This window comes from Canis lupus, chromosome 2 (assembly GCF_011100685.1).
Source record: "Canis lupus familiaris isolate Mischka breed German Shepherd chromosome 2, alternate assembly UU_Cfam_GSD_1.0, whole genome shotgun sequence".
Lineage (NCBI taxonomy): Eukaryota > Metazoa > Chordata > Mammalia > Carnivora > Canidae > Canis > Canis lupus.
In genome coordinates, this window is record NC_049223.1 from 26862953 (window position 1) to 26889836 (window position 26884).

A 26884-nucleotide genomic window follows, 5' to 3' on the forward strand; every position below is an offset into this window, starting at 1 on the left:
TTTTTAAAAAATGCCTACTATGCACTAGGCAAGAAGCTAGCCATTGGATATACAGAGTCGAATAAGATATGCCAGTAGGTTGCATACAATATAACATGTCACCTACTTTATAAGTGAGAAAATCAAAGCTCCGAGAGGTTCAATAACTTACCTAAGTCATCCAACTAATACATAGCAGAGCTAAATTTAAACTCAAGGTTTTGACTTCAAAATGTATCCTTCTATTTACTTTGCAGTAATTGCAACCAGCCAGCATCATCTGGAATCATATTTGTTCTAGTAAGTTCTTTGTTCTAATAAGTTACTTGCCCTGGAGTTGAAAATAAAAGACTTAAATATTCAAAGTAAACATTAAGCAGACCAAGAAATTGAAATATCGTTTAAATAATGTATTACATATGATGAGCTATGGATTATTTCTCTTCTCAGAGCAGGTCCAGCTTTGCCTTATATCACTATTTTCAGGATGTGAAAGAAAACCCCAATGATGGCTGGGTAAAGCAACTTTGGAATTGGTTGATCCTTGCACATAAGCTATTTTGAATCTCAGCAGATAAGAGCCCAGTTCTTTGGTTTAACAAAACTCCATTTTGTCTCCCCACTTACTAGAGACATGGTTTTCTGGGAGGGAAGCAGGTTACCTGCCTTGACATCACGTTTTGATGTCAAGTGAATGCTGCTAAGAAGTCCATGAGATGAAACGAAGAAAGCACTCCTGTCCTTTTGACTCAAGAAGAGGTTTACTTTGATAAATGGATATCATAACATTTAGAAGTTTCTAGAAGAGAGGGGGAAAGGTGAATGCCAGTTTCTAACAATTGCATCTTGTTTGTCGGCATTTGTTTGTTGGTTGGTTGGTTTATTTACTTATTTATTATTCAATATTGACTTTTAAACCTTCTTTCCTAAGGTAGAAGAGTTCTTATTTGCATTAAAGACCACCCTCTTTCCTCGCTTTCTGGGCAATTTAGCTGGAGAATTGAATTAGAAGTAGTTCTTGGACTCAAAAGTTTACAAACATAAAGTGTTTTTCTATGAATTAATGGTAGGCTGGACTTGGGAAGTGGCATGAGACTAAACTTTTTAGCTGAAATGTTTAACATCTTATGCTAGGAAAATGTCTCCTGATATTTGCTGCTTAATGATTTTTTTTTTACGCATAAGAGTACTTAAGGAGATGTACTTTTAAATTATTAAAGAATAACTCAAAAAATGTTGTGCGGCACTCTTTATTCCAACAGTTGAGCATCTGGGTATGCTGCATCTATCTGGAGTGTTTTCAGATTTTTCAAGTGTGTCCTGCTTACCAGGAACTAAATTGAAATCCCGTCCACGGACAGTTGGGTTCCTAATTTTATGGATCCCGAAAGGATGGGGTCAAGCATCTGGTCGTAGGTCAAAGGTGAATCTGTGGCAGAATTTGGATTAAAGAGATTATCCAGAGATCTGGACTCGGCATTGGGCCAGTTCCAAATGAGGCTTAATGTCTCACAAACTTTAAAAAGATTCTTTTCTTATATAATAATAGTAATTCTGAAGTAAGAGGACTGAATTAGAAATCCTACCTCATATTATTATAGTGAACTAATTAAGTTGTTAATTGGTCTAAGTTATATTGTGGGGGAATAGTGTAATTTTCTTAAATTCAACCTGGCTAATTATAAATGGATGGTTCCAAAACACCTTAAGTACCTTCTCACTCACACAAACTCATTACAGTGAAAATGATCTTGATGATCTGAAACAGCTGGCCTGGCTTTGCCTCTCTCCCCACCGTCTCCTGGGTTAGTCACCATTTTCTCAAGTGAAGAAGCGTCTTGCGGCTCCCCGCTCCCCACTGCCACCACTCCCGCTGGAATGGCAGAAACTCCAGCCAACCACATGTGGGGGCTCCTTGGATTCTCGGCCTTGCACATCATTAAGCAAATTGTCAGCTAAGTTTTAATTACAGCACTTTTATGACTGCTGGTGATGTAAGAGGCGCAGTGGGCACACCTTGTTTTTTTCCAAGCTCGGCTGTGTTTGTAGTGCTGGCAGTTGGGGCCAAAGCATTTTTCATCTTGCACAAACTGAGCTAATTTATGTGGGAACCCAGACCCTTCAGTGTTGTTTGCACTGCATCAATTTGCAGAGTCTAATGAGCCCTTTTTAAATGATGGAAAAACCCTCCTCGGTTGCATTACTGAACACCCTTTTAAAGCCTGCCACAGAAAACAAAGATGCCTAACCAGTAAAGAAACCAGGCTCACCTTCCCCTAATTTACAGCCTAACCCAAGGAAATGATGCTCAGGCATCATCATTGTGCAAATGCCCCTAATGACCGATGGTCTCTGGTTTGTCCTATCTTTGGTGGAGCGAATCCCCATTAACTAATCTGGTAGTGAGTGCTAAAGGTCTGAAGGATTCTGTTGTTTATCTCCTAGTTCATAAAGATTTTATGTACCTAGTGGATTATGCAAGCCAACCCTCTGGAAAGACTGTGTGTGGCGCTTGTTGAAATGCATAACCAATTAAGATATCTTCAATGACTTTATGAACTTTGAGTGCAAAGAGGCAAAGGGCAAACTCCCTACTCAACTATTGTCCTAATGGCATGCAAGGAGGGAATCAACCGACCTTTCAGGACAGAGAGAGGCCGGCATATCATAGCCCAGTAAAAGCTGTAGAAATAAAAAATGTGATTCAAGCTGCTAGAAATCAAGGAATGGGATGGTGGGAAGAGGAGAGAAAGCTTTACCAATAGTAATTTCATGAATTAGACACCACGTTAGAGGGTTAATACCTGTGCTTATCTACGATTTTCCTTTAAACTTTTCTACTGAGATCAAAATTATACATGGGCTGTATGTTCATTCCATTATATTGGTCTCAATGGTACTCTGCTGCTTTAAAAAAATATTTTATTTATATGCCTCTCAAAAAAACCTTCAAAAATCTTGCTCAAAGTAAAAGCAGCATGAATTTTCCTGAAGCTAAAACTAGGTAGAGGGATAGACCAGCCTCACCTATGTGACTGGCTCTTGTGATAAAGAATGTTAGACGAGAAAATTTGGAATTATTTGATTTATCTCATCCATGGGTCAGTCAATGGCTGGAAAAGCCTTGCGGCACCTCTCCTGTTTTCCCTTTGCTCTTCACATAGTATAAGCCCATGGAGGCTATTCGAAAGTATACCTGTGGAATGGGATTAAACTCATCCTCTTCCTCCGTTTACATACGAGAAGAAAAATTAATTCACTTGGAAGCTCAAAAACTTGCCTCCCAAGATTGCATACCAAGACAGACTTCTCACTCACTAACCCCTGAACTCAGCATAAGCTAAAACTGTCTTGAGATGGGGGCAATATTCCTAAGTTCCTGAAAAAGAAATGTTGTCACTTCCATCATAAGTACCATCCCAGCATTCCAAAGTGTCACGTCTGTATGACGAAGCCAGGATTTGCACCCAGAGGATCAGGTGATACACGGCTCCTTCCTACGGTTCCAGCTGTGCCACATTTTAGTTCCAGAGTCTTGCCTTCACACAGGAAGTAAAAACCACCAAACTGCAGCAGCTGACAGAAGGCATTTCTCTTAAGTCGATGCTAGACGTCCCCACGAAACTGAAGTTCTTCCTCATTTCAAAACCTTCTTACAAAATAGAAGACAAGAGAAGGACAAAAAGGTCATTTAGAGGAACACAAAACTGGAAAAACCACCACTGATGCAATGTACCTCCTAAACTAAACACAAAACGCATGGTGTTGAAAGTATTTTAATTACTTTTTTTTAAGTTAATTATCTTGCCCCCCTTCTCCCGGCCACTGAAAGAAGTTTAAATATTAATGCTTTTTCTAGAAAAAAGACTTGTTTTCAATGGGCTCTATCTGAGTCATCTTCAGCAAACCCCCCACCCCTTCCTCCAATCTGTTGTCAGGGGAAACCTGCTAGAAAATTCTGTAGCAGTAAACATCAGGGAATGGGACGAAGGGAAATGGTTCTTATCACTGTGAGAAGGACAGTTCTCCTCCAGTACAATACAAGTTGCATCAAGTTGACCTGTGAAAACTTTAGTCAGCTGGATTTGATGGGGATGACTTCTTTTTTAATATTTTTCTGTTCTGTTTTATGTATTCAAGAGGCCACGACTGAAACACAAGGGGGGTGATATTGAGACACAGGACAACAGGACTGCTCCACGTGTGAGATGGATCTTGAGCATTTTCCAGCCTGGACTTGCCAAACTCTAGGGGTAAACTTCAGATAAGCATCTGAGCTCTCGGGTGTTTAACTGAACCGAACCTCCCAACCTTTTTGAGGTTTGCCGGTGACTAGTAATTATATTGTCATTTAACAAAAGTATCTGCATTAAACCAGAGATGTTACAGTAATGGTTAAGCTCACATCCATTAAAAATATTGTGCATGTGCAGAGCACCCAGGGGTCTCCATGATGTGTGGACAGGGATGGAAACTAATGTAGGTTGGAGGCCATAAATCAATGTCTAAATGCTACCTGTCAGGTTTGGAAGTTATGCTAATGCAGGAAGTTTTTACTTCTTTCCAGTGTATAGAGGTCAGAGGAGGAGGGACAGCTCTGTAAGTTAACTGGAAACGTTGAGGAAAACCCCCAAAGAATTAGATAGTCAATGTACAAATCTTGAAGAAAGTGATTATATCTCAGTCAGGATTTTAATCACCCACCTCTAAAGTAAATGCCAAATTCTTGGGTTTCCAGAGGAGGCAGGAGAAGGAGGAGGATTCATCCCTAGAATCTAGAACCCTTTCTTTGAAGTGCTTTTCATTTTGACTAGCATGTACATGAGAGTAGAAAGCAGCCTGTCAATTTTCTCACTCATAAGCTGAGCAAGTGAATATATAAGCCTGTAACTACTTCCTAGGAGACGATGGTATACACACGATGTAATACACAAGCTCTTTTTGCATTTCTTATACGTATATAATTATTTTCCCTCAGGATTATATGATGGTAATTGGCTATATGCTAAAAGTCAAAGTAAGCATTTTTAATGGATGTAGAATAAGTTTGAAGTTAACATAAATAATGTATTGGTGAAAACATCACATGGGAAAACGTCCAGTGCTTTCTTAAAGGGATATATACTCTTTTAAATGGTTGATGTTTCCTTGTCAGAGATCAGAGCTCTGCACCAAAAAGACAGAACAAGTGCCTGAAATGGAAGCTGGCATAAAGACTCCAAAGTCCAAAAGTGGGTGGTGGCTTTCAGGATCTGAGACAGCAGAGGCCCAGCCAGCAGAGCAACTCAGAAACATCACAAAACCCAGTCAGACTGGGATCAGAATCAAAACAGAAGTCAAAAATTTTTTAGATAACCACATTAAGAAAAGTCAGATGGAACTCAGAGGTAATAGGAGAGTCAAGTTCTCCAATCTTTGTTGCCTCAGAAGAAGACCTGCTCCTGAGGGTTAGAACTGGGTCCTCCTGGGACGGGGTCCTCCTGTAGGAAGGGACCTGAAAGTTACTCTTCCCCAGTTGTTAGTAAGACATCCAGGTCTCATCGGCTCTGCCCTGACATCGTTTCTGAAGTCCAAGGCTAGAAGGAGGAATGCCAACGGTCTTAGAAAGTTTGGGGTTTTGTCTTTGCAAGAGTTTGTAAGTCTGTGTGCCAAAAGCCCTAGGGTCTCGGTTATCCTCAGGCCAAGTTCTGGTCCTATTACTCCCTCTTCAGGACCCTGCAGGGTCTCCCTACTGCCCACCCAATCAATCCCTGCTCATCCGTGTGCTAACTTGAGTCCCTGGCACCGGTCTATGACACTTATTCTGCTTTCTAGCTAAACTCAAATGTTTAAGCTCAAATGTTTCTAGCTAAACTCAAATGTTTGCTCTACTTAACCTCTGTGATGTCTGGGTCCCATGTCATTGTGCATGCTATTTCCTATGCCTGGAATGTCCTGGCTGCCTTTGTCATATCCCTATCCTTCACATACCCCCACCCCACGCCCCAAGACTTGCTCAGATGACACCTGTCAGATGCTGTATCTCCCTCCATTCCATACACCACAGGTTTTAAGAACACAGTCTGCCAATTGGCTGCAGGATACTGAAGGAAGTTTAAACTGCAATGTTGTATCTAGGAAAACACTGGTCTTCAAATAAGATTAATCTGGGTCATCTTCCTTGTTTCCTCAGATAATCTCCTCCAATAAATGAAACTCTTTCTTAGATATAGATTTTTATTTCATCTTTGTAGGTCCCTGTGTTGTTTGCAACTAAATAGTCACCACCACTCTTTCAAGTGGCCAAATTTTAGTGCCATTTTATTTTTTATTTGGGGGTGCCAAAGCAGTGAAAAGAAAGTGTTCCCTATAACTAAATGCAATGACCTTCAGTTCAGTTGCACGGAGAGTGACGTCTGACAAATGATCTGCTTGATTAGATTTGTACAGTGCTTGCTTTACAGATATCTACAAGTCTGGGGGGCGGGCAGTGAGGGAGGCGGAATAGATTCAAGGGGAACACCCATGTCTTAAGAACCAGATCCCCAGAGTCTCCATTTCTGCATTAGTAGCCTGATACCCCAACACACTTGACAATAAAACCTATTGTGATTCCAGTCAGCAGGGGGTGGAGGAAATTTGAAAATCTGTCTAGAAATGCAGGAAGCAATGCAAGCGATGTAACCAAAGCTTGAAATACTCCAAACAGTGTTGTTTTTTTGAAAAATAGGAACGGTCAGGTTAATTCCAGTAATACTACATAAAACTGATATTTGAAGCAGAAAGCAAGGTTTGATTCAACTCACGCAAATCACATTGTGTACCTAGCTAGGATTAAAAAACAAAAAAAGGTTTATAATTGAATTTAACAAGTACATCAAAAACAGACGTTGTTATGAGGAGAAATGGTAATAAGTTAGATTGCAGATTGCTTTGGACTATTTTTTCCTTTCCAAATCTAAGCATATTTGTTCGACAAGCTAGTCTTGGTTTTTGGTCTGAAAGGATTTTGTTGTTGTCTCTAATGTTGCCACTATAGCATTCCAATCCAAGGATCATATTTACAAAGCAAAGATTAGCACATATTCCATAATTTGCTAGGAGGATATCTTTGTGCTGTTTCTTTAAAGTGACACATTTTTAGAGATCTTGAAATCACTGACTTTCTTTTGATTGGGTCAATTAGCCCAAATTAAAATATCTGTCCTATTTTCTTAAAAAGGAAAGGAAGAATCATTCAAGAGTACACTCAAATGGGAAAAACTAAGAAGAGCATTAACCACTGGCCTCATCAATCAGACACTTAGTATAGAAAAGGAGGGCTAGCTCAGAAATGGAGTAATCTTCAAGTCATTTCTAGTCTTGGAATAACACTAGTCATGGCGAAGGAAGATTTTATCTCTGAGCAACAAAAAAGTCTCCTTTTTCTTAACTTAGGAGAAACGTGGAAACACTAGAGAATATCTGGAAAAAATGACAAAAATAGCTTGTAAAATTAGAGCATAATATCCTTAATGGCAGGTAAACTGAGAATATCTTTCATCCAAAGAAGAGATAATTAAGGCCTATATCAGGACCTCCATAATTTTTCATGGAGTCAATGTATACAAAGAAGATTGTGTAAGTTCAGAGGTGATTATTGTGAAAAAAGAAAAGGTAATGTTAGAACATGATGAACACAACTCCTCCTTCAGGAGAGAAGAAGGTAGAAGGAAATGAGCATAAATTTCAATAGGAAGAAACCAAGAGAAGTAAAGGCAGTACTTATAGAATAATTATAGAATAATTATTTGAAAAACAAATAATAATTCGTTTTTCAGCAAATAGCTTGCTGAAAAAACTCGTGAAATATTCTTTTCTGCGAGTCTTCCAAAACAATATTTTCTAGTTCTGTAGTGTTCAGACACCAGATAAACTCTGGCTCTTCAGGCCCTAAAACCGTATTTTAGTTAATGAGAAGACCAATGTGAAAAAGCTGCAAATATCAACATAAAATATTGGGGGGGGGGGATCAACAAAGTAAGAATCAGAAATCTGGGCTTTTATTCTGGTTCTGACTATAACCATTTACATGATTTAGGAAGACACTTAGTGTCTCCTGCAGTCACATCTGTATCTATAAATGTCTGCCTTTAACAGAGATATTGTGAAAGAACCAGGGCCATTCAAAGAGTATAAGATTGCTATTGCTATTGCTTGTGGAACAATTATTATGAACATTATCAAAGCATCGCTGTCTAACTTCTGTTTCTAATACTATGTGAGGCCAAGCATTCTGAAAGTTTCCCCTACACACTACAACTAAATCCTGGATAGATGATAGGAAACATACTTTGCAATGGATAGGCTGGACTTGAATACAGGTCACTGAACTCTCCAAACAAATAAACAAAATAGTAATAATGAGCTGAAATCAAACATGGAAATAGACAGCTAGGTTTCCCTGGGAACAAATACTCATGCCAGTTCTAGGAATTGCATAAAAAGCCTGAGGCCCTTTTCGGGGTTGGGAGAGCTTGAGCAGAGATGCCCTGTTTCTGTGAGGATGCAAATAACGCTAACATAGTCCAATTTCTCTCTGGCTCCTGACAAAAGTGAAGATAAATTCTTCATAAAAGAGAAAGCATCCCCAGTTTAGGCTATTGGGATTTCCACTGATTAAGAGGAAGCAAATATGAGCTCACAATCAATAATTGCTAGACACACATAAAAACAAACCACCATAAATGATAGCAGAAACGACAGAATCAGATTTAGGTTTAGATGTAGAATCAGGTTTAAGTCTGTAGATACTGGAACAAAGAGACAAAATATGAAATAACTATGCATAAAACAAAGTTTAATTTGAAAAAAAAAGTTTAATTGGAATTTTTTTTAAGTTAGCAAAAGTGAAAAAAAAAAAAAAGAAAGAAAGAGGGAGATTGTCAAAATAAAACAACCAGACAAACGTGCAAATGAGCCAAACAGAATTTTAGAAGTGGAAGATGTGGTTAAAACTACAATATTGATGGTTGAGCTAAATAGCATATCAGACACAGCTGAAGAGTGAATTTAGTAAACAGGGTGACGTATCGAAGACATTAGCCAAAATGCAGAAATCTTAAAAGAGAAGCTCAGAAAAATGGAGGATACAGTGAAAAGGTCTCTTGCAAATCTAAGTTCAACACCAGAGGGAAAGGCAAAAGAGAGGACAGGCAACATCCCAAGGGACAAAGGTTGAGAATATTTTAGAAAATGAAAGACAAGAATCCCAAAACTCAATGTAAAACAGCCAAACAAATAGAAAAAGGAAGATATGAATTGAAGCAAAACTGCAAAACAGCACAGATAAAGAACAGCCTTTTATAATAGTGACAGCGGACTTCACAACAACCCAGAGGACCAGATAAAAACAGAATAGAACAGTCTCCTCAAACTGCTAAGGGAAGCCAACTAGTCACCTGGAGTTTTGCACTCAGCACAACAATCTTTCAAGGGCAAAAGCAAAATAAAGGTATTTTTAAGTACACAAAAACTGAAATGGTTTACCACCAAAGACTTTCACTAAAGCAGTGCCTTTCAGACATTCTAGACTGAAAAATGACATGCCCACGCCAGCAACTGAAACAAAAAATTTGCAAAACAACACCTCAGCTTATTATGCAACTATTGCACATTCTGTTTCCTTAAATTCTACTTTATCTCTAATTAAAAAAAAAATGAATAAGGAAAGCAAATGGTTAAAAAAAAAAAAAGCCACTCCATAGAGAAAAAGAAAAGGAAAGAAAGGACAAATAGAAAACATACAGTAAGATGGGAGAAATATAATTTTCCAAAAGTGACTCAAGAAGAAATAAGAAACCAGAATTGTCAGTTATAGACACTGAATCAGTCATTTGAAAGAGTCCCATAAAACAAAACAAAGCACAACAAAAACCACCAGGTCAGACAGATTTATAGGTGAGTTCTAACAAATTTTCAAGGAAGAGATCATTGAACACTTACCCAAACTCTTCAGAGAAGAGGAAATAAGTGAGAAGCCACCTCCCACAATTGTACCAAGGTAGTACATCTTTGAAAAATAAAAGCAAGACAAGGAGAGTGTGACAAGGGAGTTAGAGAATTATCAATACTGAAAATCCATACTGGCTCATGTGCCAAGAAAAAGAATGAAAGGGTAAGAGTTATAAAGCATAAAACAAAACTGTCCCTATTTGATCATGATGTGAACGTCTATATGGAGAAAAAAAAGACACCAAAATATCGACAGGTAAATATTAGAATTCATAAAAGAATTAACAAAATGGCTGCACATTAAATCAATATATAAAATTCAAATATTGTATCTGAAGGGAGCAATATATATAAAACTTTACTCTTAGGGATAAACCCAACAAAACAACTGCAAACCTTCATTGGAGAAAAAAATTAAACTTGACTGAAATGCATTTAAAAAGACATAAAAAATAAGTCCCTTAAAAAAAAAAATAGGTCCCTGGAGAGGATATTAATTGGTCCTGGGTTAATCCTTAGAGTCAGGGCAATTTTCAACAAAATTCAACCATCATTTTTCAAGGAATTTGACAAGTTGTAAAATTTATAAGTAAAAGGAAAGAACTGAGGATATCCAAAACAACAGAAAAAAAAAAAAAAAACAGAAAATGGAAAGGCACTTTTGATATCAGATACCAAGGTCCATTAGAAAATAATAGCAATTAAGGCTGAATGATACTGGTGTGGAGATAACAAATTGATCAATGAAAGAGAATAGAAACCCCAGAAACAGATAAATGTATACATAAAAACTTGTTTTACAGTAGAGTGGTGTTAGAGTTCATTGGAGAAAAGATTATAAATAAAAGGATAATTCAATGAATAATACTGACATAATTATTTATGCATATATAAAATGTGAAACATATTCCATACCTCTCACTGATCGTGAAAATAAATTCCTGGTAGATTACAAACTTAACTAAAAAAAGGCAAAATTTTAATCAGAAGAAAATCGAGGAAAAATATTCTTATGATTCCAAGTTGGGAAGATTCCTTAAACATACAAAAAAAAAAAAAACCCCACCAGTCACACACAAAATATATATATTCCATTTTAAAAGTAAAGAGAGGATCTATGAGCTTAGAAAAGAATACTTTGAAAAAAATAGAATAAACAAGTTTTTTGAAATCCAGAATATATGAAGAACTCCAAAACACAGAAGAAAAAGGTGAATAGGCCAGTGAGTGAAAAGGCCAAAAGATAAAAATAGGCACAAGAGAAGACCAATACACAACCTAAATAAGCAGGGTGACACAGAATTGGACCACAAAGAGATGTTATTGTACATCTGTCCAACTAGCAAAAATTAAGAAAATAATAGCAAATATAGAGCATGGCTATGAACCCAGATACTATTCCAAGTACTTAAACACATGAACTCTCATTTAATTTTCATAGAACTCTTAGAATTCTATCATCGTCCTCATTTTATACAAAGAAAAAAGGTAAACAAAGAATTTAAAAACCTCATCCAAGATGACCAGTTAGTAAATGACAAGAGCAATTGGGGACTTCAGTTTCCAGAGTCCACACAACCAGGTTCACAGCAGAGGTGCTAGCAAATCTGGGAACAATCGGAAGTCTTCACCCGCAACTGGCGGGAACTACACTGGGGCCTCCTCTGTAGAAAACAATTTCCATGATTATCTTGTGAGATTGAACATCTGCATACCTTATAACTTGGTGGCTCCACTCCTAGGTAGATAATCCAAAAGAAGCTTTTAGCTTTGTGTTTCTGGGGACATATAAAAGCCATTCGAAGTACCATGGTTTGTTATAGAGAAAATTAAAACTGGAAAAAAATGTCAATCAATGAGAAAATGGGTAAATTGTGACATCTTCATACCACTAAATACTTTGCAGTGGTAAAAATGAGCAGATTATAGCTATGTGCAAAAGTAGCGATGAATTGTAGATGTATGAAGCAGAATGAAAAAAAAACAAAATTCCATAAAAGACTAAATGTAGTAAAATATAGTATAGTTATCAGTGTAATTTTGTGTGTGTGTGTATATATATATTTACTATATATATACTATATATATACTATTTATGCATTTACTATATATATAGTATATATATATATAGTAAATGCATATATATAGTCTAATACAATACAAAAAGCAAGATTATTGTTTAGGTTAAATATATGTGTGGGTTTTTTTTAACTATTGACAAAGAAATGACAAAATGCTTTTGGGAGAAGGGAGAGAGACCTGTACTTGGGTCAGGAAGAAGCATAGGTAAGCTTAGATATCTAATATTCTGATCCAAAGGATATTTGTTTTAATTTTTGTGCTTCGCACTTAACATTAAGTTACTATTCATGCAAACAACATATAATCAACCTTTGTTTAAATGCCTATATGTTTATTATATGGTGTTAAATAATCTGTTCCCAAAACACATGAACACATGGATGATTTCAAAATTGCGATTTTGATCTAAATTGAGTATCATGAACTCATAATATGATGACTAAGAAAAAGATAGAAAATGAGGACCAGAGATTGGAAATAAATCCACATTTTTCAACTCAAGGATTCTGATAAGCGATATACTTAAGAGTACAGAATTTTCATTGTGGGGCATAAACTATAACGGTCCTCTCTGTGCATTTACAATAAACACGTTGTGTGAAGCATGTCTGCTGTAGAGGCTAAGTTGATCCTCTGTTCAAAGTTAGTGAACAACATTGGGTTGTGTTGAACTATAAGTCTAATCACTTTACTACTCACCCTCAGAATCATTCAAAGTCTCGCTGTGTTTACGAAACGTATAGAGACTGTTTTCCATTTGGGTGGAGGATTCGACTACTCAATTCACATCTGCACCAGTCAATTAGGGCTGCTTGGCAAGCCTAGCAGATAGGTTTCTGAGCAGAATGAAGAATTTCAGGAGATGGAGAAATCACAATTTGGATGAGAAACCACTGACTTGAGATAATTAACTCAAACTATGCGAGAATCAAGATATCACATCCCTAAAACAGATCTCATAAAGCTGCCCCCAGATTGTAGGCTTACAGTGTACCTATATAGAGGATTCTTCATCTAAAACACATAAGATAAATTTAATTAGGACCCAGGGCTTCTCGGAATGCAGGTGTTCTGCAACAGCGAAGCAACTAGAGTGATGCCCATTGATGCCCGCTGACAGCTTCCCTGTCTCCTCCATCAGACAGAGGACAGGAAGTGTATGTGTGAGAAATCTGCTGACCAGTCACTGTGGAATTAACATTTCTTATCCTCTCATGTTCTCTTTCATTTTTAGTGATTTGAACATTTTCTCCCCCTCAGACTAGGGCACTCTCTGCAACCCATTGCTGGCCCCTCCTTTTGCAAGGTAAAAATCCCTCCTCAAAGATTAGATTTAAGTTTAGCATACCCTGTCCCTCCCACCCCTTCAGGGATTGTCCCAGAATGATCCTGTGGTGGCCTCCATGTGCACCCTCAGCTTCCCCCACAAGACTGAAGAATGTGCCCCCAGCAGCTGAGAGCACTATTGTAGACTTTCTCTTTGGGAAGAGCACTGCTGAAGAGGACCTCCCACACAAGGCCATAATCTTGTCCCAACTCTGTGGTTCAGATCTCCATGTGGGTCTGGCTGAGGCACCACCCACCCATCTCCCACTCCCTTGGCCTAATCCTGCATCCTTCCCTTCCTCATGGATGTTGGTCCTGAAAACACTCCACAGTAAACTTCTAGCATGTTAATATCCATCTCCGAGTTGATTCCTCACATCACTCCACATGCCTTTTCAAAGTCTGGGATAAGTACCCCTCCTACATACGTCATTAGCTCCCTACATTTACCAGCCATTGTGCCCATATTTTAACTGCCAATTGATCCTTCTATCTCTTCATCAAAACTATAACTTCTTGAGAGTAGTAAGCATACCTCATTTACCTTTGTATCCCCAATACCAAGAGCACCTCAGATGCTCAAAAAATATTTCTGAAAGAATATATCGTTATTGAAAGGGATAATATTTAGGCTTAGGGAAATAGACTAGTAAGGGCAAGGCTTATTGCTATAACAATTAAGCCTGAAATTACAGTTGCTTAACACAACAGACCAAGTATTGGCCAACTTTTTTTAATAAAGGACCAGAGACTAAATACCATAGTCACCAAGGGTGATACCGTCTCCATTGCAACCACCCTACTGTTATCGTGCAAAATCAGCCATAGACAACTAATAAATGAATGGATGTAGTTGTGGTCCAGTAAAGCTTTATTTACAAAAATAGGTAGAGGGCCAGATTACTATCCCACCTCCTCATAAGAGTTGACTAATTCTTGCTTATGTCATAGTCAATGCAGTATCATTGGTTAGTGGGCATCTTTCCTCCTTGTGGTAATTTGGAGGTTCATGTTGCTTCAGTTCTGTGGCTCCCTAGTGTGTAAAGTCCTCTCTTTACAGCTGTTAGCAAGGAAAAAAGAGACAGATGCTTCCTAATATCTTTGATCTGAAGATTAAACATGGAACAACCACTGGTATCTCATTTTCAAAAACTCACTACATAAGCCACAGTTAATGTAAAGGGTCTAGGAAACGTAGCCTCTGGCAAAGCAACAGGCCCTCCCCTCCATCACTCCATATTACTGAGGGAAACATGAATTTGTGGCAGAGAGCTAGCTGTCTTACAACAGGGGGTCAACTTCTCCATTTTAATAAAACAGTCTCAAGTGGATGTTTCTGTTCTCTCTTCTATCTTTGTTCTACAAATGTGTACGGTTTTCATGAAATATATTATTCATTCATTTATGTATTCTTTCATAAAGATTCAGTGATGAGCTCAAGACACATAAATCTACCCCGCTCTTAGGGAATAATGCTGTCCAAATAAATCCAATAAACACACAAATGTTAACCACCACAGAGATAAGAGCAGTGGTAATCAACTTTGGTTTTGTTTTTATGCTTTAAGCAAGAGGGTATCATGATGAAACATATTTCAGAGAGACCACTTCGGCTCCAGTGTTCAGAATAGCTTAAAGACTGCACAGAGTCCAATTAGGCAGACATTATAGAAGTCTATCATAGAGGCAAGAAGATGATAAGGTAGCTGTGGAGATAGGAGAAAAAAAAGTAGTTGGATCCAAAAGATAGATGGAAGGTAAGACCAAAAGGATGGGATGGTGCATCCCATATGCAAGAGTGAAGAAGAGACAAGAATTAAGGGAAACTGGTGCCATACACTAAGAACAAGTAAGTTCAGGAGGGAAGCAGATATGAGGGAGAAGATCCAGGGTTCTGTTTTGGACTTGTAGAGTTAGATGATATTCAGATAGAGATGACAGAAAATTGGCCATTGGTTTTGGCAACAACTGGCCAATCGTCTTAGGGAAAGCTGACTCGGTTAAGTGATCAAATTTGTTTGAGGATTTGAGGAGGAGGTGAGGATACACAGACATTGAGTATAAGAAACACTATAGAGAAAATAGGTGAAAGAGAGGGATAGAAGTGATGGTGAATTTTTATTTACAAAGCTATAATCATCAAGACAGTATGGTATTGGCATAAAAACAGATGCATAGGTCAATGGGACAGAATAGAGAATCCAGAAATGGACCCTTAACTCTGTGGTCAACTAATCTTCAACAAAGAGGGAAAGAATGTCCAATGGAAAAAGGATAGTCTCTTCAACAAATAGTATTATGAAAATTGGACAGCCACATGAAGAATGAAACTTTGGACCATTTTCTTACACCATACACCAAGAAAACCTCAAAATGCATGAAAGACCTAAATGTGAGACAGGAATCCATCAAAATCCTAGAAGAGAACACAGGCAGCAACCTCTTTGACCTCAGCCGGTCAACTTCTTGCTAGACACATCTTCAAAGGCAAAGGAAACAAAAGCAAAAATGAACTATTGGGACTTCATCAAGATAAAAAGCTTTTGCACAGCAAAGGAAACAATAGACAAAACCAAAAGATAACCTACAGAATGGGAGAAGATATCACCAGATGTCTTATCAGATAAAGGACTAGTATCCAAGGTCTGTAAAGAATTTACCAAACTCAACAACCAAAAAACAAATAATCCAGCCAAAAATGGGCAGAAAACATGAACAGACATTTCTCCAAAGAAGACATACACATGGCCAACAAATACATGAAAAAATGCTCAACACCATTTGGCATCAGAGAAATACAGATCAAAATCACAACGAGATACCACCTCACATCAGTCAGACTGGCTAAAATTTACAAGAGAAGAAACAACAGGTGTTGGTGAGGATGCAGGAGAAAGGGGAACTCTGTACGCTGTCGGTGGAAATGCAAGCTAGTACAGTCACTCTGGAGAACAGTATGGAGATTCCTCAAAAAATTAAAAATAGAGCTACCCTATGACCTAGCAATTGCACTACTAGGTATTTACCCAAAGGACACGTAGTGATCCGAAGGATCACTTTGTGTTGACAGCAGCAATGCCCACAATAGCCAAACTATGGAAAGGTCCCAGATGCCCAACAACAGATGAATGGAAAAAGAAGATGTGATATATTTATATATATATATATATATAATATATATATATATATATTATATATATAGTGAGTTCTTGGAAATGAGCTACCAGTAATATTTTATACATATATATATAAAATGTGTGTGTGTATATATATATATACATATATAAAATATAAATATTTTATAAATATATATAATATATTCATATAAAACATATATATGGAACATTGCTCAGCCATCAAGAAAAATGAAATCTTACCATTTACAATAACATGGATGGAACTAGAAGGTATTATGCCAAGCAAAATAAGTCAATCAGAGAAAGAAAATTATGTGTTTTCACTCATAAGTGAAATATAAAAAAATAGCTCAGAGGATCATAGGGGAAAGGAGGGAAAACTGAATGAGAAGAAATCAGAGAAGGAGACAAACCACGAGAGATTCCTAACTATAGGAAACAATGAGAGCTACTGGAGAGGAAGGGGGTGGGGGGATGAGTTAAGTGGATGATGGGCATTAAGGAGGGCACGTGATGTCATGTACACTGGGTATTCTATACAACTGATGAACCACTGAACTCTACCTCTGAAACTAACAATACACTCTATGTTAATTAATTGAATTTAAATAAAATAAAATTTTGAAAAAGAAGAAGTGATGATGAATTTTGGGAGAACCGAGTATAATTCATTACCAACAGAAAGATCCTTTTAGGATCTCCTATTAGAGATCGGAGATGTTGAATAATGAAGAGAAAGAAAGGATTGTCAATTGTATAAGTTTGTTAACTTGTACAAGTTGTATAAGTTTCCCAAGAAGATGGCAAGGGATGGGGTGCAAAGCAAAGTTGGGGAGGTTTATTTTAGCTGGAAGATGGGTTAGCTCCTCTGATGAGTTGAAAGGAAGCAAGAAAAATAAGCTCAGGCAAAGGAAGTTTTTGTGTGTGGATACCAGGATGATGGAGAAGTTGCCATCTGATAGCTCCCACTCTATCTGTGAAAGAGGTATCGAGGTCATTGGTTGAAAAGAAGGAGCAGCTTGAGATGGGCCAGGAGACACCAGAGTGTCTAAGAGTGGAGAACTTTTGAAATAATCATGATGAGAAGTGGGAGGATGAGGTGACCCAAGAAACATAACTGGTGGCAGAGCTATGACGGCCCATCTGAGGTTAGCGACACCAACTTACCAGCCTGACCCATTATTTGCCTTTCTACTGCAACACTGGAGAACAAGATCCATAAACAAAGCGATTAGTGGGGACGAAATTAGAATATCTAATCGCTAGATTTCCGGTTCCTAGATATTTTGGCCAAGCGGCTTTCCCTCATAAGGGAACCTGATTCTCACAAGCACCTTCGCAGTAAATCCTATATTCATTTTTACAAGAGAAGACAGGAGATGAGGTTTGGTAACAGTTGTGTGAATTGTGAGCCAAAGCCCAGGCTTTTTCCTCTCTGCCATGTTGTTATAAAACAAAGTGAGGGATCCCTGGGTGGCGCAGCAGTTTGGCGCCTGCCTTTGGCCCGGGGCGCGATCCTGGAGACCCGGGATTGAATCCCACGTCGGGCTCCCGGTGCATGGAGCCTGCTTCTCCCTCTGCCTGTGTCTCTGCCCCTCTCTCTCTCTGTGTGTGTGTGACTATCATAAATAAATAAAAAAATAAATTTAAAAAAAAAAAAAAAGATAAAACAAAGTGAAACTGTGTGGGGATTTTAATCACAGCTCCAATCCCAAAGAAATGTCAAACCAGCTGCATGCAGAAGTTATCAGAGTTTCCACCTTAATGGCGTGCTAGCAGGCATGATCTGCTTAAGACTAAGGAATTAATCAAACTTCATTGTATCCCTGACACTATCTACTTTTACCCAGAAGAGCCTGTGAACTGAATTCCGTCCAATCATTTCCCAAATACCAACCTGTCTCTCTCCAATATGCAAAACTTCCCATTCACTTTCACAGAGCACTACGGAATTAATGGCTATGATAGCTTAATAAGCTAAGGCTTGATTTAAAAAAAAAAAAAACAAACAAACACGAATTACCCCTCTCCTCCCCAAATAAAGATAAACTGCAGCCCTTCTGTGGGGTTTTAAGGAAAGCAGCTGAGACCATATTGATACAGGTCAAAAATCATTGTCACCATCCAAGGGTGACAATGACCTCTGTGGGGCTCAGAAACCATAGAGAAGAGTCCCTTGGTGGGTCGTGGTGATGTCCCATGTTTGTGAGCACCTTTTTAATGAAGGAGAGGAATCTCAAAGGCTCTCTCACACTGAGAGGTTGCCTCGCCGATATGTTTGGATCTAGACACATCTAGAGTGGGACCTGATTTCTACTTTTATAATCTTATAAAAGATAACCTAAGGTGGAAGCTACTTACTTTAAATGATGGCATGAAAGATTGCCTAAAACATGGAGAATTAAGATTGAATTCTTCTCTCCAGAAAACCTTTAATCACGCCCTCTAAGTCTCTAAGACTTAAGTCTCTAAGTCTCTAGCAGACTTACCCATGAGTTCTAGTTGTCGAAATAAAGATCCTGTGAGGCTGCGTCCTTGGTATTGGGTGCAAATCACCAGGCAGCCCTGGTGAACTCCTGGCCCCACGACACCCTAACAACTTTTAGACTTCAAAGGACCCAGGCATCGGCTTTCTAGCCTCACACCCATAGTTCAGAAATGAAAAAACAGAGAGCCAGAAGGAGACAATGACTCGTCCAAAGCCCCACAAGCTACTTAGCGGCAGGAATGGACAAGAACCCAGACCAGAAACTATTATGTGCTATTGAAGAAGACATTTGTTCTAAACAGAGGGTAGCAGATGAGCAGGAAAGGGTCGAAGAGTAATTTATGACTCTGAAAATGACTCTAAGGAAATTAAAGAGAAAACTTACAAATGGAAAGCACCACCAAAAGTGAGGTCTCTCTCTTCCTGACACAATACCCATAAGAAGCAAAGATGCAAAAGTGATGAATGTTAATGTGATTGTGGCAACCCAGGTTTAGGTTAAGGTACATCTTCCATTTTCATCTGTGGGAAAATGGTCTGAAAGGGGAAAACAAAATGCCTTTCTTTACTCCCACAAATGGGACCCGTACATTTTTTTCTCTTCAAAGGAAGAGGAGGAGGGAACATTTTTCTTTTTAAATAAATGTTTTAAGCCAGAATAGGAATACACCACTCATCCTGCCGGGTGATGAGGCTGAGGACCATTCCCTCCTATAACCAGACCTCTTGTGTGTGATTTTTTAATGTATCTGGGGGGAATCTCCAGGGACCTCCCTTACAAAGCCATCAAGGGCCTTCTGAAATCATTGTCGAATGGCGCTGGAAACATTGTAAGGTTGGAAAGTGTGATTCCTCATTCGTTTTTCCTCAGTGAGAAGCCACACCACGCACATTCCCTCCTTAGTTCCCACTCTCTAGTTTGTTGGGTTTTAACGTGTTTGTAATGAAACCGTACTTTCCTTTCCCATTAAGAGAAACCTCCCATAAAATGACTGAAAGGGAGTTTTACATCTGAGTGTCCAAGCCATGAAACTATTTACCTCCCTACAAATGGACCCATCGGCTCTGCCCAAAGGTCATTCCAAAGCCACTGAAAGTGAACACACTTTTTTTTCAGAGGGCTAAAGATAAGGATGTTGAATTACTTGTACCCAGAGGTGGGGACTGCTGGACCCTATGGTAGTTCTATTTTTAATTTCTTGCGGAATCTCCATACTGTTTTCCACCAGGTATCTAAAGTAATCAAATCCATCAAAGCGGAGTAAAATAGTGGTTGCCAGGGTCTGGGGGGGGCTGGAGGAAATGGGGCTTGCCATTCAGTGGGTATAAAGTTTCAGTTAGGCAAGATGAAAACGTTTCAGATATCATGCTTATGGTGAATAATACTGTATTGTACACTTAAAAATTTGTTAGGAAGGTAGATCTCGTGTTATGTGTTGTTTTATCACACAAAAATCCAAAGTTACTTGAACCGGTGATAAGTGCAGTAAATAAAACAATGAGACCTATTTGAAGGTACTTTTGGGACATTTGTGTTTTGAGAACTTGGCTCAGGTTGGTTTGAAAGATTCAGAAAGAAATCTGAAGTCACACCCACACAAGGAAAGGTTTGTTTAGTCTGTTTACTTAATGTCAAAGGCCATAGCTCTTGTTGCTCTGAAGTGTTCTAGATGGTTCTCTAAGAGGTATGCTTTTCTGCCATGAGGTCACAGGTGGAGCTATTTCTACACTTGTGCCATAACTAAAAGTCAATACTGGGGACACCCAGCAGAGATCAGAGAATGCAGACCCAGTAAGCCAGAGACCAAACTTAGATTCTCCCCACCGTGCCCGCGCCCCATCGCCGGAACAAAGTCACACCCCAGCTGGGTCCGTAGGCTGCAGCATCACCTGTGTGTCATTTACACATGGGATGAATAATCTGTGCACTCCCTGCTTTGCCTTTTAGAGTAAGAGGTTACTGGCTTTCTTTTGCCATCTCTAGCAAGTGCCTAGATACGAATAGTTCAGTGGCTAAAAAGACATTCAAATTTCTCATTGATCTTCCCTTATTCAATAAAATCGTTTTAAGAATGATTTTTTCCCCTGAAACTGAATAAAGCTTTAAAAATTTTTTTGAATGGGGAAAAAAAGGAAACACCATCAGACATTTTAGCTTTGTCTGAAATGGTCCTGGGATGGGAGGGAGGGGATAATTGGAAGGAAGGATGGAGGGCGGATAATTGACAGGAAGAGAGGGAGGGAGGGAGGGAGGAAGGAAGGAAGGAAGGAAGGAAGGAAGGAAGGAAGGAAGGAAGGAAGGAAGGAAGGGAGGGAAGGAGGAAGGAAGGAGGAAGGAGGCAGAGAGGAGCGAAGGGTTATTCACAACTCGTCTGTACTGAAGCTAACAAATGTGTTTCCAGGAAGTTGATGGTCACCTGTACCTTGGCACTAGAGTTTTTTGAACAAGGGAACCAATCTCATCATCTTCCTACCACTTTTTTCCTATAAATTTGTTTAATGCAGGAAAGAACAATCGAGCTTACATTCATCCTTTTCTCCAAAACTCTCCAGTTCGGTGCTGGGAAGAAGCAATTCATCTGACATTGCCTAAGAAGCAGCCCTCATTTTGTTCACGTTTCACAACAGGGAATCTTCATAAATCTTCAATTGGGCGCAGTTTAAAAATCATTTTACCAGGGATTAAGTAAAGTACTGGGAGTTTTGCTGTGAACTGGAGACAGGATAGTGGTCCACTGTCCCCAGTCCCAGTTAAATATCCCACAGCCTCCAGCCCAGTCCGTGACACTCGGCCTTCATCCATGAAGGGCGAATGGGTTTCCCTCTGAATTGACTGGGCCCTTGGTTACAACCAGGAGATGAGCCTCCAGCCTTGGGGGCAGAAGGTCTGGGCATAAGGTTTGTGCTTTTGGGCAGGGCTCCCAGCTTTGCTGAGCGACATAAGAGGTGGGAGCCGCCTCCCAGGACTGTGCTGAGATGCAAGGGACGCACACGGGAGGCTCTCTAGATGCTAACCATCCAACCATGAGCTACAATATGCCTGTGCAGAGAGAGATGGGGCCTGCAGGAAGGATTTCTCTTAAGAAGCAAAGAGCAGAAGACCTCTACCGTTTCCCACACAGGTTTTCTTTTTCAAGGCACATGAGGTGGTATAAGGTGACGTGCAGAGTTTGCACCCAGTTTTAAGAGGCCTGTTTTGGAATATAGCTACATGAACGAACACACACACACACACACAGAGGCCAGGTTGCTGCATGGGCAAGAGTGTGAGCTCCTGAGTCAGGCTGTCAGAATCTGAATCCAGGCTTTACCACTCTTCCTTCCTGTGCCTCGACCTCCTCCTCTTTGCAGTGTGGATCCCCAGGGCGCATCCCCTTCCAGGGCTGTTGGTAGGTGCATGATGTGAATAGGCAAAGTGGGTGGGGGGGTCCTGGCGCCCCGCAAGGCAGGTGTCCCCACCTCGGTGCCCTCCTGCACCGAACAATGGCTGACACAGGAAGTGCTCGAGAAACACCCACAGGATGAATGAAGATTCCCTGCAGCGCCGTGGAGGCAGCTCTGTCCCCGCCCGGCTGGGGGCACCTGTCTTCCGACGCTGAAGCGGTGGGGACCAGGGGGTCTCTAAGGCCGTCCCAAGCAGTTTTCACCAACAGCTAGAACTGTCCATGCAAACATTCAAATTTTGCTGCAAGCCTTCTTACCCCCCCCCTTTTTTTTTCAGAGAAAAAAGTGGGGGGGAACACCTCGCGACCTGCCCCCCCCTTGGGGCGCACAGCGCGCGCGGAGGTAGATAGAGACCTGGATAGAGACCTCCCCCAGCTGCTGCAGCTGCGCGCGCGGGGTTGAGAGCGGCCGGAGGAGGGGGGGGGGGTTGGGGGCGTGATTGCGGGGGGCGGGGACGGGATGGGGACGGGATGGGGACGGGATGCGGACGGGATGCGGGCGGGATGGGGACGGGATGCGGGCGGGATGGGGACGCGACCCGGTGCCCCCCTCCCCGCCCCCGGGGAGATGAGGGCGCTCCCAGCGGGCTGCAGCGGGCAGGGCTGGGACTGCAGAGCTCAGCATGTTTCTGCAACTGTTTTGACGATGCTTTTGAGTGTTCCCATCACTACCGAGATGCAGCCGCTCTCCTCACGACCACAATCTATTAGCTCCAGTAGCTTTTCAGCGGCTCGGCCTCGCCGCAGCTTCCTGCTTCCCCTGTGCTGGCGGGTCGCTGCCAGCCCCCCGGCGGCGATGCCACCCTCACCCCGCCGCCCACCGGCCTGTGCCAGAGGGTTTCCTTTGTCAGAGGCCCTTGTCACCACTTTCTAACAGTGCAGGAGAAGCTCCCCGAGAGCATCTCCTTAAGAAAATGGAGCTTTAGAACTCCTGGTGAGCCCGGCTGCCCAGATCCAGGAAGGCCAAAGGGGCTGGCCTCACCTTCTGGCCAAGCAATTAGATCTTGTGCAGAAGGCATGAGCTCTCCCCCCTCTTACTGGATTTGTTCGTGGTTCTTTGGTGAAGAATCACAAGTGTGTGTGTGTGTGTGTGTGTGTGCCTTGCAACACAAGCCCAAGAGGAAAAAAAAAGATCTTCTGAAAGATACCTTGTAGATAGTGTTTTGGCATTAACTGGGATGAATTTGGAAGAGAAAGCTCTCCAATGGGAAGCACAGGTTCCCTGGAGGAGAAAGCACAAAAAATGTTCTTTAAAAGACAAATCCGGTGCGTTTCACGTGGCCAGCGACTCAACAGAGGTCCGCCCGCCTTTCTGGACCTGGCAGGGGAAGATGAAACGTTTGAGAGGCTGCCCGCCTGACTTCCTCACCTGTTCGAGGGGGTTGGGAAGAGGACAACCTAAGTCATCACTTTTGTGTGTGTCAGTTGAAACTACAAAGGCAACCAAAAGGAGGTCTTATCCGTTTTTTGTTAGCTTCAGTTGGGAACAGCAGGTAGAAAGCTGCAGTTTGGTTTTACTTTTTCACCACCGAGAGCTATAAATAGACGGGCGTGTGTGTGGCTTTCTGGCTAAGTTACCTACACTTGCCTCCTACCTCACAATCCAGGCGGCTCTAACTCCCACATGAGTATCTCAAGTCACAGCCCCCGCCCGGACATTTTCCACAACATGTGTGCGACAAGAAGAAATGGCGAGTGTGCGTCTTGTTGTTATTTTTGTTTTAGCTTTGAGTTCTAGATGTATTCCACCCACACTGTCAACTCTGGAAGCAAGGCCTCCTCTTCAATGCCTTGAAGAGATGGTATTTGTCAAAGGAAGAAAACATCGCTGTCTAGTGTGTTCTTTCTACCTGGGTCCAAAAATACACCAACTTTTATGTCTTCAAACGATTCACGTAGTATTCTTCAAACTGTTTTATAGGATTGGGTGGTGTTTATCTGCCAGACTGCATTTTCTCCAAATTGCCTTTTTTTTCCCTCCCCTTATGGTAGAGAAAAATTATTTTCTTGTAGTGGATGGCAGTCTGGGCATCAAGAGTCAGAGAAGTTTGTCTTCATTTCTAGCTACACCATTAACCCTCTGTGTGGGCATGAGTTGCCCATTTGAAATGGGAAACAATTTCGTTCTCAGGGCATTGCACATTTGTGCCACTATGGACCATACGAGGTCTTGGTTCTGTTTTTGTTTTGTTTTGTTTTTTACACATTAGAAAGATAACATATTTGTGGTCCGTACTTTCCTCCAATTTGCCCAAATGTGAGCAAACTAAATAAAGAAGACATGCCCTCACCAACACACACACACACACATACACACACACACACACTTTTTTTTTTTTTTTTATCTTTTTTCCTGGTTCCACCAAATCTATGTAAAAATGAAATACCAATTGCTCTGGCTGTCCTATAATTTTATTTCCCCCCCCACCCCCGCTCCTCCCCTCAACATATCTCCAGTTTGATGAAGATTCACATGCTCAAAACTGAAATATACAGGCCGATCCATGGCTCTCTTCTAATAATGAGATTCTGGAACCACCAGACCAGCTGATATTTTGGCCATTTATGTTCAACTCTATGTCCATTCTCGGTGAGCGCAGAGCCTGACACCAACGTGGTCAGAGTGGTTCACAGATCTGAGTGCTAAGAGCCAGTGTGTGCCTCTCAAGTCCATGACCACACGTGTCACCACCCATGGCTACTGTCTTGGAGAGGTGTTGAGTTGACTGCCATGGAAATACAGGGAGAGAGGAATCGGGCCATAAACCATCATTCCCTCCTCGTTGGGTTGCTTTCTGGATAAATAAGACAATGTATGGAAAGCATATTTAAGGAGTTATATTTAAGGGCTCAAGAAGTGGTAGCTCTTATTGTCCTAACACCGTCAACTCTTCCAGTCTTCACTAGCCTGTCTGGGGACAATCAGATTCTCAAAGAAAATGATTTCATCTTTTCCTTTGCAGGGCTATCGAAGGAAAATATCCTTAAAGATATGGTCAAATGAAGCTCACATTTCTAGGCAAAAGCCACTCCAAACTTTGTTCTACTTTACCTAGGTTCAAAGACCATTATTGAACAGACTCCCACATAGAATCCTATAGAAGGCAATGAAGCTAGAAATAACTCTCCTTGATGTCTCAGTGGTTTTTTTTTTACAGGGATCACATTTGGGAACTTTGCCTGACAACTGCCCCAGAAACTTGGAGATGCTGAAAAATTAGCAATTATCCCACAAAAATAATGGTTTGACCCATTATTTGACATCCCCTTAACACATTCCCTATGTAGACGTCTTTGACAATTAATTAACTAACCTTCACAAAACTCCTCCGAGGTAGAAGGATGAAAAGCACTGAGGCTTTATCTCCACTTTTCAGGAAACTAAAAACAGAAAGGTTATGACTTACCCAAAAGTCACACAGCAAGCTCGGGAAAGCACCGGAATTGGTACCCATGAAATCTGTCCTCCAGCCAAACCCCCATAACTCTCATCCTGGGGGGCATATTCCTGACTCACCATAAAATTCAGTATAGTTGCCTAGACCAGGTTCAGTTCTCTGATACTTCCTGGAGGGAGTAGCCTTGGACCAGATTGGCCAGGAAAAATAGAATTCAATTCGCCTTAATAGGCAGAGAATAAGGATACGGAAGATGGTCAATAAAGAATCTTTCGTTCATGCAGCCAAGCTGTCAAGCTGTCAGCTTAACCTGGCATCGCAAGGACAATGACTACAGAAATACACTCGACTAGGAAAATGTTAGGTTCCTGGTACTGCTGTCAGAGGAAAACAAAGCCTTCTATAAACAAAGGCCAAGGTGTCTGGGGGCCGTTCAAGACAAGTTTACAGTCATTTAGAAGTTCAAGCTCCTGCAGTATTTTTGGCAGCAGTTCAGGGCATTGTGGAAGGGCCCCACTCAGGCCACCACGTCACAGGGTGACTCTGTGTGATGATGTATGGCTTCCGGGCCTTTTGTACTTTGAACTCCATTCTCTGTCTCTTGCCACGTTATTCCCAAATTGTGCTAACCCTCGCACTCCTTACGTGAAGCCGCAGTCCAGAACCGTTCAACATGCCTTTCACGACGATAGAGTCGCCACAGGAAGCAATTGCTCTGGGGAAACAATGGCGGGACAGATTATTGCTTCACACAATCTAGAAAGATACCTGGTGGGTAGGAGAATGTATTGTTCAGTGATGTATGGTTTGTGAATATGCTTGGCCCCAAGAAGGCAATGTCACCCGTGGCCGTTATACTAATCTTCTGATGTAGAAATGCCCTCCCAAGTGGAGGGCCAAATAGAAGAACACAATCGGCCATCTCAACACAAACACAATGCAGACTTGCCCCCAGGATGACAGCTCAGTATTGTCCTGCACCGTTGGGAACTGTGCTTCGGGCAGCCTTTAAAAAATGTGTAGGTGAGTTCTTCCTTTTTCTTCTAACGTCATGTAGCA